Source organism: Vidua chalybeata, chromosome 8 (assembly GCF_026979565.1).
Source record: "Vidua chalybeata isolate OUT-0048 chromosome 8, bVidCha1 merged haplotype, whole genome shotgun sequence".
NCBI lineage: Eukaryota > Metazoa > Chordata > Aves > Passeriformes > Viduidae > Vidua > Vidua chalybeata.
The window spans coordinates 9,691,901-9,705,006 of record NC_071537.1 but is presented as its reverse complement, the minus strand read 5'-3'; the positions used below and the strand labels follow the sequence as shown (position 1 = coordinate 9,705,006).

The 13,106-nt window shown below is 39.6% G+C and overlaps 1 long non-coding RNA gene across 1 annotated transcript in view; it reads left to right on the top strand.

Moving 5' to 3' along the window:
- The first annotated feature begins 1,274 nt into the window (after window positions 1–1,274).
- The window catches only part of LOC128791840 (uncharacterized), a 35,005-nt gene continuing 23,173 nt past the window's right edge, over window positions 1,275–13,106 (top strand). The window contains exons 1-3 of the long non-coding RNA XR_008432173.1: window positions 1,275–1,358; window positions 4,236–4,671; window positions 11,659–11,753. This is a non-coding gene — a long non-coding RNA (uncharacterized LOC128791840). The remainder of the gene's footprint in view (window positions 1,359–4,235; window positions 4,672–11,658; window positions 11,754–13,106) is intronic.

Sequence of the window (13,106 nt, the reverse complement as noted above, 5' to 3'; positions counted from 1 at the left end):
GTGTGCTCTCCTGCTGTGCACTGCAAGCAGAGAGTTCTGCAGGCTCCAAGTGCATCAGGGCCCTGGAGCAATGGTCCTCTGCAGGACACATGGCCCTGTGTCCTTGCCAGTGCTCCAGACCACTTCCAGCCAGGGCTGTATCGGAACAGTGAGGAAAAGCCACGGTGATTTCTCTGCAGATGCAGAGGGGACATGGTTTGGCTTGTACCTGAGCCAATATTGTACTATTTCTAAAAGTGCATTGGAGCCCTTTGAGACAGCATATGGTGATAATTATACAAGATAAATTTCCATACAATATCATCTTTACTGTGAATAGGACTTGGGAGAATAAGATAATTGTCGGCTGCTGCAATTTCTCCTTAGTATAGTTAATAATTAATCCTTGAAAAAAGGTGACTTCTTTTTGTAATCTAAGGGAGGGGCTCTGGCACCATTTAATCTATCTGCAAATATTTAGGAAAACAGGGTCTGTGGATGGGAATGATGGGAGTATGTGATGTTTCATATTGATAGTGCCTTGCTGGGCTGGATTGATTTAATCTCTTAACGAGAGCATGATTATTTTCTTTGTAGAACTATGTTTTTGGGGACACAATTGTTCTTTGGCAGGATTATTTTGGATTATTTCGTTGCTTTTCTATGCAGTATGTCCTTCAGCAGAGAGCTGAAGCTAAGATATTAGTGCTGTACACCTTGTCCTGGTTACTCTTGCAATTACTCTTTTGGAAGGGTTAAAGTGCAACTCAGTGCCCAGGGGGGACATCCTGAACTGGTGTGTTAGTTTGGGACAAAATGTGGTGCTTCCTTCTTTCCTTCTCCTTCCAGACTTTACCAAAACCAGCCTTTCCCCCCTTGAGGAGAGGTTTGGGTTAGCAGCAGCCTCCTTCCCCTCTCGTGCTGGCAGAAATGGTGCCACTGCTGCCATGTGGCTTCACTTTGTGGCTTGGAGTGACTTCAGATGTGACTTCTCCAGGGGGTCCTCCCTGAACTCAAGTTACTGGTGAGCAATAAACTGACCAGATCTGGGATTTTTGGACTAAACTTGTAATGGTTTATCCCAAGTTTTGATTGAGCACTTATTTGTTCCTACAAATACTCACCTCTAGATTTCACCCCCTGTAATTGACATGATGCCATTGCTCCAAAGCATGTTATTTGCCCAGTAACAGCCCCAATTACTCAGGGGTTACTGACTTTGGCCTTTAAATTGCATTAGCTACAGGAATTGCCATGACCCCAATTACTACAAATATATTCATGGATCAAAGACCCTGCAGCCAGACTTCTCCTCCTGACTAAGCATTAACCAGAAGTACCATGGAACTGCCAGAGATTTTTCTTGAGCTACTTTAGTGGTAAGACCATCTGACATGTATCTTGCTCCCTTCATCCTTCTAGAGGACTTCTAAAATATTAGTGAATTAAGATGGACAAGACTTCTGGAATGGTCTTTGATCAACCTATCAGAAATGGAGTTTGAAAATACTTTGGGATGCTAATCTGTCCTATTTTCTTCATTGTTATTGATTGTTCCATTGGCACAATGTAATGAAGAGCAATTTTTTTCTTTTTTAAAAATTTTTCAGAGGTTTGAGAGGCCTGGCAGTGCAGCTCAACAGTGTGGCTGAGGCAAGAACCATAAATCATTTCTTGTTCTGGCTATGGTCTTTCAACAACTTTCTAGATAACTTTAAATTATCTAGAGGGCGGGGGGGGGGGAAGAGAAAGTTGTGTTTAAAGGTAAGTGAGATGAAGAACATCTGCCTAGTCTGTGTGTCCTTTCTGTGCCTCTGACTGTCTCCTGAGGACACAAAGTCAGAGGTAACTTGAACTCATGGGATCTTTTACATGAGCTGTCCCTGAGTTCAAGGTGCATGGAGGTTACTTCAGGGTGCAGGCAGATGGAGTGCCGGAGTGCTCCAGACTACAAGATATTTCTGTAAATGAGGGGACTTTCTGATATGATCACCCAAAATTTTTCACAGGGGCAGAGAGCCCTTGCTGCATTTGTAGTCAGACCCTATTTTGGATCAGCAGGAAATACATTCCTTTACCCACGCAGTAAATTAAAAAAACATACACACATCTACAGAGCCATTTATGTAAGCATTACAAAATTGTGATTGTCAGGAAGCCTTGCATTAAAACCTTCATTCCTGATTAGAAGATGGCATGCTGAGTACTTCAACCCACTTTGCACTTCAAATCAAGCTATTATTAGGACATCTGTCCGTTCACTCTTTTACTTAATGAGAACTGTTTTGTAGAGATGCAATAATGATGCTTCAATATAAAATTTCAGATAAAAGCCTGATTTTGTTAGGCATCTCCTCACAAAATAAAATAGCGAATCCTGCTTTTGCAAAGCTTGAAGAACACTGAGAACGTTGATGTAAATCTGGATCTTGTCATATTCCCTCGAGCATAACTTTGTAACTCCCACATGGAGCTTGGCCCGTCCTCCATCCCCGCTGGACTAATGAAATACTGCAATGCACATGGAATGTGTGTGCATTTAGACCAGAGGATGTGGCCTTTGGGACACTCAAAGGAGCATGCCAGACAGTCACAGAATAGGGTTGGAAGGAACCTTTAAAGGCCATCCAGTCCAACCCCCCTGCAATGAACAGAAGCTTCTTCAGCCAGATCAGATTGCTCACAGTCCTGTCCATCCTGACCTGAAATGTTTCCATGGATGGGGCATCTACCATCTGGGCAACCTGTGCCAGTGTTTTACAACACTTACCATAAAGAATTTCTTCCTTCTTATGATTTAGGAGGAAGACCAGAAAATACAGGGTTCTAGCGCTGAAATTCAGTAGGATTTGCTCATCTCCTTTCTTAGTTTTGGGAAAATAATTACATGCTAAGGAGCATTGCCAAAATGGTCCAGAAAGCTGGGATTCAGGAAGACAATGCAGACAGCAGTGCATGAAGACAGGACTGCTCCTGAGACCAGGTCCTGGGAGCCAGGACCCACTGGAGATAACTTACACAAAACCACATGGGAGCCATCAGCCAGGCTGGACTGAAATTTCTCTGCAATAGCTCATTCACTGGGAATGACCACTCCTCAGCTTGATGCAGTGGTCATTGATTTCAGAGCTTTTCAGTGAGCTTTAAAACCCTGCACTGATGTTCTAGAGGTCACCCTGTATGAAAAAAAAAACATTTTCCTGATGTTCTCAGTATATTTTATCAGCATTACTACAGCAAGGTCTGCTCTCATCACCACAACATCAGGGACCTGCAGCACCTATGACACTACATTTCTCTGTAAAGAGTGTATGCTCTGCTTGGCAGTGGTAACATCCACTGCCCTTGGGTTATGCTTGGTGGAATATTATGTCTTATTTCTCCTACTTCAGCTTCTGTGGGAGTATTGCTTTTGTGACAGCTAGACAAATCATAGGGATTATAGGAACAAGAAAATGTTGAAGGAATAGTATTTTTGTTTATTGTATCCCCTAATTTGAAATATGTAGGGTCCAAAAATGAGTGAACTGAATCTACAGTCTACCATGGCTAATGTTTTATAAATATTAAAATGGAGGCAGATGGATTGGAAAATTGCTGGAGTTAAACCTACAATTAAGCAAATTCTCTTAGATGCTCTCATATCTCTCTTGAACACAAGAGAAAGGGGAAATTATAAAGGGAAAACACAGTGACAATTTCAGATAGAAAAGATAATGCTGTATAAAGAAATGACAAATCATTTAATAATATTTACTTTAAGTATGTATCTACAGACAGTCATGCAGATAATGCTCATAAAAAAGAGTAGAAAATTCTTTTTAGTGCAAATTGTTATTCAGCTGACTTGTTCAATTTTATGTCACTTGTATGTGGAGAGTGATTTATTCATGAGTTTTTTGCAACATTTGTTTTACATTTGAAATGCCACTGATAATTAAGGTGTCTTCTGTGAAATGCCAGCAAAACAAAATCCAGGGAGCACTTGGGATGATAAGAAAAGTCCCCTGATCCTAAACTGGACCATGCAGATTCTTGTTGGAAGGGTATGCTTTGCTCTAGCTCCTCAATATATATGGGGACACCTGTGCTAGAGTGGGGTTCCTTCATTACTGACAAAAGGCACTATTAATCTGCACAGCCCTTTCCTTGTGATGGGACTTTAGGCAGATGGTGCTGCAAGAAAAGTGAGTGTGGAGGACACTGACCTCTGGCTGCCTCCTCCCCCTGGGTAAATCCGTGTTTGTGTATTACAGGTCTCAGCGGCCCAAAGAAGAAAACTGCCAATGTGCAAGATTTCATTAACTTGCAAGGCAGCAAGACAGAGTCCCCCAGGCCAAACTGCAAATCTGCAAATCATGGTGTAAGGTAGAGGTGAATAATAAAGCAGTGGAAAAGGACAACAGAGGGAACAGTACTGATGATTCCCATCACTCCTTGTTGAGGCTGCTCCGAGAGTCCACTGAAATACCCAGGAACACAGCCTTGGTTTTGGGTGAGTGGGAACACTCTTGACCCAGCTTCTCCAGGCCTCCCTCTGTGCAGGAGATTTGCTGGCATTGTCACAGCCACAGACTGCAGGAAGAAAGCTACATAAAGAAGAAAAACTCACTCTATTGCACTCTGAATACTTCTAAGAAGAGCAACTGCTACCTAGCCATGTCTGCACTTCTGCTCTACTGTCTCAAAAAGGTAAGAGCTGTAAGTGTGTCAGTTTTAAAGTACCTTGAAAGCATTGTCTGACATTGTGGTTTCCTTGGAAGCTATGCTGCTGATTACCTGCATATTAATTATAATAATTTATTCTGCTAAGGGAGTTCTCTTTAAGAAAGAAATAGTCTGTGGTTTACAAGCTTTCTCAGCCTCTCTATCAAAGTCCTAAGGAAGCATAAGGATTTGAGCTTCCATGTACCAAAATCTGATGGAAAAGTTCATATATCCTCTGAAAAATATCATTCACTTCTTCACACATTGCCAGTGTGTGCAGTGCTTTCCACTCTGTGAAATGATAATAAATGATAACAGAGCAGGTTGCTAAGAGATAACATAGCTTGCCAAAAGTGTGCAGACATAACCAAATTAAGACACTGTGCACCCTGAAGTTTTCAGGCTACCTTGGCAACACTAATGAATTTTTAATGGTTGGAAGGGCCAGAACAGTTTAAGCTTCTCTTTTTTAAACAAACTTTGAGCAACCTTTGCTCAGATTAAACACAGTCTCCTACCTCTTTTTGCTTTTGCAATAGATTTTTTTTTCTGGGTTGAATGCAATAATGAATTATTTCCTCTGATTCATGGGTAGAAAATCCTTCCACAAGTCTTTTCATTTTGACACTAAAAAGGAACCCACAGTGTGGAAATCCAGGCTGAGTCAGCCTTTACACCAGTTTCTGTGAAAGAATCATCCTAATTTCCAATTATCTAAAGCAGTGGCTGCTAAAGTATTGATGCTTCTAGTTACAGACATCAGAAATTAGCTACTGAGGCAAATTGCCTTGCTGTGCTTCCATTTTCAAATGTAATTCCACTGAAGGGACTCTTGGTTTTCTAATTAAGACCTTTTTTCAGAAGGCTGAGAGCTATCTTGGACATGCAGTTCTCTTGAAAAATGATGTTTTATGGGGTAGGAATTAAAGAACTCAGAATATTGTGGTTCTGTCTGAGGCCACTACTTGACATCACTGTGAACAGGTCTTCTACAGGGATCTTGGCTTAACAGGGCCAGCTGATGGGTCTTGTCAAGTGCAGACTTTTTGGCTCTAGTAATGAGTGCATGAGGAGCACAGCAAAGTGCTGTGATTACAGGCAGGTGTTGTAGTTGAACTCCAGAGCTCCTGCCCTAAAATCAGTTCTGACAGGCTAATTCTGGTGCTTCTAGAACATCAGGAAAGCAGCGAATGATCTGTAGGTAGGGCTCCATTTGTTTAACCTTATTAGTGTGCTTCTAGCTTCCTGAATTAGGCACCCAAATGTCTGTAAAATGTGTAAGGAAAAAATGAGAGTTACAAACCCACACCCCATTGGGCAAATGCCATATGCTGGTAGAAAGAAACACTGAGTGGGTAAATGTGGTCTTTTTTATCTGCCAGCAGCTCAGAGGTCAGATGTGTGGCTAAGAAGGAGCTCACATCCTATTTAGCACATCTAGCTCATGGAAGAGAATTGTGTGAATGCCATCTCTTCTCATAGGTGAAATGAGAGAAAAGAGGACAGTTCTTCTCACCTGTACCCTTGTCCAGGAATACAAAAGCACCCAGGCTCAGATCCAGCATCTCACCCTACCTGCTCTGAATGTAGCCAGGGTTTGGGCCTGACTCTTGATGAGAACAGTGAGAAATCGGAAAGCTTGGGTGAGGTGCCCCAGATGGGAGTCCTGCCCTGAGTCAGTCCTCTGGGTTGGGGAGGAATGTGCTGGTTCTGCTCGTGTGTTCAGCAGCTCACATGACCTGAACCAGCATTTAGAGAAGCTTCAGAGCTTCACTTCTGAGGATATTTGAACAAACAGGAATGAGAAATCTCTGTGTTAGGCAGTACCTCAAGGATGTCTTGGAGGACCTGGGTATTTACATTTGTCTGTACATCTGGTCTTAGGTCACACACTTTGTTCAACAACTGTTCTCAAATGTAATAACTTCACCACTGTAATGAGACAGGGTCCCTGGTGTTGTGCAAATGTACTGCATGAATATAAGTAAACATAAAGTGCACCTGCACTCCCTCACTTGCGCTTACCCAGACAAATAACATCCTCACACTTGCAAACCATTTGGAACTGGCAGATGTTGCTTTCTCACAGTCACCTGTGTGTGCCGGGTTTGTGCACGTGATGGGAATGCTGCTCTTCCACAGGTGGCTCACAAAGCAGTGGGAGACCTAAATTACCATCAGCATTTAGAGAGAAAGAACTGCTAGTCTTCTAAGGTCCCCAAAATGGCAGCTCCATGGCTTTATTCATCCCATTCTAAAATGGACCAGTAACACTTCCTCTCAGAAGTCTTCATGTATCGGTTTAACACAAATTGAGTGGAAAGCACCAAAGGAAAAAAAAAAAAAAAAACAACAACAACGAACAACAATACTGACAAAATAAGAGGCATTTTGGGGCAATCTAAAATTAGTTAATTATTCAGAAATATTTTCTCATACGCTTTCCCTGATCTAATTTTCTATTTTCAATTTAATATCAGACATCTTCTTTCAGTGCCTTAATTAGTCCATCCATAAATATGGATTAGTTATTATATATTGAAGTAATATTACAGTAATCCTTTTTATATTAACTTTCACCTTAAGACCAGCAATTCCTTTATTTTGAATTAGTTCTTTTTTGTTATAGTTTAGCTTAGAACTTTTGTGCAATATGTGGTTTAAATAATTACTACTTTTCATTTTTTTGGCTCTGTTTCTTCATTAGTACTTTTGAAACTTGTCAAGTTTTAAAACATTTCAACTTCAATTTGTACTTTATGATTAAGAGAAAGTAAATTTTGCTTGTAATCCAAACACATCTTTAATATTAAAAAAGGTCTCCTGCTCAAGCAGGAAAAATGTGTCTATGTGTGTGTGGCCACACTATCACACTATGAACAAACTGCCTGTAATGTGTGTATCTTTAATATTCAAGAGATCAAATATAAAGCAGCGTGCATTTCTTGGTATAACAAAATAGCTTTGCTGCACATCTGAGAAAATCCCTCCAAAGATTTCCTTCCAGTCTTCTGAACCTCTCTGAGGCTCTTAAATTAGTGCAGGGGTTTCCCAGTGGATGGTGGCAGAATGAAGCACAGATTTGTTCATCTCTCTGTATATATTCCCACAGAAAGCTGTAACACAAACTCTGGGGATGAGATGCCAGAGCGGCTCTCACTGTCTCTATTTCTAGTTTCTTATGCTCTTTCATCAAGGATTTGTAACTGACATATACAAAATATCAGGAAAAAGAGTTTTGGGTTGCTAAATATCGTTTGCAACCTCCATGCAACTAAAGACACTTATATTAATATATGTTTTTAAAAACACTCTTTATTTTAATCTTAAGAAGATAAATAAAAATAATACAGTTAAACACAGAAAAAGGCCTGCATAGGAAGCTTTTTTCATACATCTGGTAGGAGAAAGTAAAATTTTTTTGCATCATCTGAAAAGCAAAATTCTTTGAAAGCTTTTAAGAACTAGGATAAAAAAGGACTGATAAAAAGCCCCTAAGTAATATTCTAGGATTTCAAGTCAAATACTTTCAGCAAATAACAGGAAGTCCTATAACAACAACCAATTCAACTAATAATATCCATTAGTTGAAATCAAAGGAAAAATTCTGTAAAATATCACTTTAAATTGTAATAATTAAAAAAAAATTGTCAGTTAGGGTAATGTGTTACAATATACTGGCAAAGATAATTAAATTCTCTTGCATTTCTACTGCCAGGCCTTGGCTCCAGCTGAGAAAAACGTCCAGAAAGGATCCAGGGCTAGTGGGATTCAGTGGACATTTTGGTATGTAGCAAAAGAAGGGACAATATCAGATTCAGAAAACAGAAAACATCTTAATTGAATCCAGCTGTAATTCCATCAAAGTCACCATTCCTCTTTGATTTGAACCAGAAGGTTAATTGCTGCTAGATTTCCAGCTCCCTCTGGGAATGAGCTTTGTGGAGACCCTTGAACCATTAGCTTCTAATTCTGAGCCAGATCAGGTCTGTTTTGGGCCTGCCCTTCAGATGGGTATGATCCAGTACCTAATGGAGAGATGCAGGAAGAGCAAGATTTGAGAGAAATCACCTTCTTCAGGCACTGTGTCTCCTTTCTTTATCTCTGAGCTCTTGATTTTGGCTATAACATCGTGATGAAGTAGAGGACTGGAGCAACAAACAATTTTTGACATTCAAAATTAGGTAACATAACTTCTCTGGTCAGGAAATCCCATCATAAAGCTTTCCTCCTGGACAGAAGAATGCAGGTAGACTGCAGCAATCATGTTGAGATTGCTGAACAGGCCCTTGGAGTCCTTTGGAGAATTTGCTGTTCACACATTGCTGCAGCACGTCAAAGTGTTCTGCTGGTTATTTGGAGAGGGGAAGGCTTGCAGCTGTGATGGGACAGATGGAGCAGAACTCAGTGCCTGCTTTGGTAGCTTTGAAATGTGAGAGCAGGAGTTTGTGATTGTCACCCCTCTCCCCATCCCACACAGCTGCGTGGAGCAGGAGGGGGTACCCTCACTGCCTGGGGGCCCCAGGACTTTGCAGTGGCCTGCAGCCAGGGTGCAAAATTCCCTCTAGGCATGGTGGGAACCCAGGGAAAGAGAGCTCACAGGGCCAGAATAACAGCTTCAGTTCCTTCCATTCTATTTGGTCCTGGAGGAAAAGAAAGTCCAAGTCAGCAAGAAAAAAAGTAATGATGAAAGGGTCATCCATTTGTACAAAGCCACTGTTCTCGTAGCTTCCTCATTCTCTCAATCTGCAATTTTGGAGAAGACTAATAGCTAGATTTTCTTTAAAAACAGATTTGAAGACCTTTAGGGTCAAAGAAATTCACAATTTCACATTTCTAATGTTTTTTTTCCTCATTCTTGTTAGTTTAGGAGAACATAAAAAGAGTTTTGTTTAAATGTACTTAACAAAGAAATCCAAGTCACCTCAGGCTGGAATTTGAAAGTCTGAATTAAATTCAGATGAATTTTTAAAGATCTATTCATAATGCCTTAAAGGGTTTGTGTATGAGGAATGCTTTTATTTTTTTTTCCACAGTCCTTCCAAGAGCGTAAGTATCACATCCTTTTTCTTTAGACTAGTGGCCTATTTTCTCCTTGATGTATCTTCTCATTTAGAATTCTAAATCTAATGATTTTTTTCCTCATGCTGACAAAGAGAATAAAAGGCTTTGCACTGTTTAACATTTTAAAATCTCAAACAAACATGAAAACTGCAAGAAGTCACTTTAAAAGAGTTATATTAAATAAATGCTACAGCAGAATTGGGTCCTTCTCCTGAAAGTAGAACAAAAGAAAATGAAAAAAAGCTCTTCAAATAAGCATTGAATTTCCCCAGGTGGAGATGAAACACTGACTGTTATCTCCAAAGCCATTTATGTTAGTCAAAGTGTTGTGCCCTAAGAACCTGAACATCTTAGTGTTTGGAGATCAAAAATGGGCTTTAATTTTACCTTGCGCCCAGCCAATGGCCCTAGAAATTGCCCAGCGTGCTGCCAGCTGCCTATTCAGGTAAGATGCACAGCAATGGAAAAAAACCTCTCATGTTCCTTCTTTCCTAGGTACTGATGTGCTGTGCATACATCTCATCACAGCCAGTCAAAATCCTTTCCCACCGTACTAACGAATGTATATTCTTGCTTCACAAATCCCAACCCATGAAAAATAGAAATTACTTCCTTTTAATGTCCCCCTTCGTATCTCTTTCCAATAATTCCTTGGTTTTGGTTTTTGTCATTACAACAGTTGCCAACAGAAACACAAGAGTGAAGTTTTATAACAGCTTGCATTATACCGTCTTGTTTCAGTATTTTTTTCTGCAGAGATAAAACTTTCCCAAATTTCTCATTGTAAAAGAAATTTTCCCAGGCTTGGTTATATTTAAAAACGAAATTATTTGGAAAGTTTGAGTTAAATCTCATAAGTGGCTTTTAAATGAGGGGAGAATGAGAAGCATAGGAAACTTGGTAAGGTCACAGGACGTGATCCTGCTCCCACAGACATCAGCAACAATGTTCCCAAAGTCCTCCCAGAGGATCTAGAACCAGGGACAGGGACTGTCGCTCTGCATGCTTTGTATAGGCAGAGTTGCCAAAGAGTCTTGGTGCAGCACTGGTGTGAAGTACAGACCCCAAACTCAACAAGGCAACATGAGCCTGCACACATCACCACGGCCTCGATGAACCACTGAGCTACACAGATGACCCAAGACTCCAAAGCTATTTGGGTCTCACTCAGCAAAACCCTGCACAGTAAACTCGCCTGTTTATCATGGGTGGAAGAAAGCAGAACATTCACCAGACCCTTGTTTTGTGTCTTTCCATACCTTTGCTTTTTCCTGAAGCATTTTCACTTAAAAGGGAGAAAAGAAAACAACCAACCACTACCACCACTAATAATGCTAACAAAACCAGCAAATATATTGAATAATATAATAAATAATATAATATAATATAATATAATATAACATAATATAATAATAATATTATAATAGTATAATATTATAATACTATAATATTATATTATGTTATATTATAATATTATATATGACACAAATACTAATATATAGTACAATACATTAATAATACATACTATTAAATATTATTGATATGTTCTCTATATTATAATATATATATAATAATAGAAATTGCTTATAGTGAAATATAATTATTAAACTGTTATTGTTATTAAAACCAACCCACTGATCAAAAAATTCCCTTGTTCCCAGTGAAGAGATCCGCATTCTTTCAATCTTTATGCTGAAACTAAACTCTGCTAGTGATCAAGCAGATAAGTTTGTTTTTGTCTCTATCCATGTTATGACAGAAGTCTGTTGCAAGGATAGCTTCATGTTTTATGCAAGGAGTCAGTCCTGTGTAAATGGCCATAGTGAAAAGGTTTTGGAAATTTAGTATACAGTTTTGCTGATGCAGCTGTAACCTTCTCTATTTTTCTGTACTGTTCTCTTCCTGCAGAAGAGAGAGCTCCTTCTGCCACATTTTTTCTCTATTTCACAATGGGCTTCACCAGCAGAACTGGGGAGGATCATCATGGGACCAAGACTGCAAAGGTATCAATATATGTATGTCCAAGGTATATAACTAAGTACCCAACATACAGTTCAAGCAAGCAAGTGTGCCTGAATAAGGACTTGGATTAGCTAACTCTTTCCAGATCTGTGGAAATCCTTATTTATGAAAATGAGAAACGTGTTGCATCCAAAACTGTTTGTTGATATCAAGACAACCAAATCATCCCAGAATCCAGAAGCACAGCAGGAAGGTGGAGCAAAGATAAATCAGGGTCCCATTTTAAATGGAGTTTCTGTGAGTTCCCTAAAAATAATTAATTCAGGAGTTACTGGTAAAGCCAGACAGGGAGAATGTAGGTAGAATGTGAAAGCACTGCATGAAAATCTCTCCCCATGGATGCACTTTGATGGGAAGATGTTGCAATCTGCCAGGCAACTAAAAACCTACTACCCCAGAAGGTAATTGTTGCTTCAGCCTTCAGTTTCTTCTTTGCTTGGATCAGGATCTTTTCTTTGCAAAAGAAAACTCTTCAATCTCATCACAGCGACTCCAGTGCACAAGGCAGGATATCTCAGCCTCTAAAATACATAATGTTTATATCTGTTGCATCTGCTTCTTCTCTTAGTTTAATCATTCAATCATCATGAGGAAACCTTGCTTACAAAACATATATTGTTTATATTGTAAGCAAGGACTATGTGCATCTTTTCCTCTACCCAAACATTTTGACTAACTGTGATACCAAGAGATTCTGGCAGGTCTCCAAGAAAGATTCAGGATGGAAGTTAAACAGCTTGAATTGTTACAGTTCACCAAGCAACATTTCTTTTTTTTTTTTTTTTTTTTTTTTTTTCTGATGGATCCTATAGTTTCTTAATAATTTTGGACACAGAACAGTACTGTCTCACACCTGGGTGTCTCTGGATTGCTATAAGAGCCATCAATGCAGGGGATTGTGTCCATGGACTCCTGATGTCCAATGGAGTTTCCATTGTAGATATTAATTTTCCTTACTTTTAAGCCTAAAGCCTCATTTGTAATAGATGAATGCAGTCAAACTGTTGCATTGGGTTAGCAGATGAAAGGATTCTGGTGCACAGGTTGTACCTCAACTCTCAAAGACATAGCAGTCCTTCAAAATATAAGGCATTAATGAACTAAAATTTACCAATATTCCTTCAGAATAATACACTTTCAGTCTTGCTTTTCTTTTGCAATTTCTTCCTTTAAGTGACTTTAAAAGTAGCTTCTGAAGGTATTTTTTTAAAAGGGAGTTAAAATTCTGAATAAGGACTTAATGAGCTTCTTAATCTATCCACTAGTGCCCCCTCCCACCCCAACATCTAGAGAATTGCATTGCTTAGATTAGTGTCATATTTCACTGCCCTCCC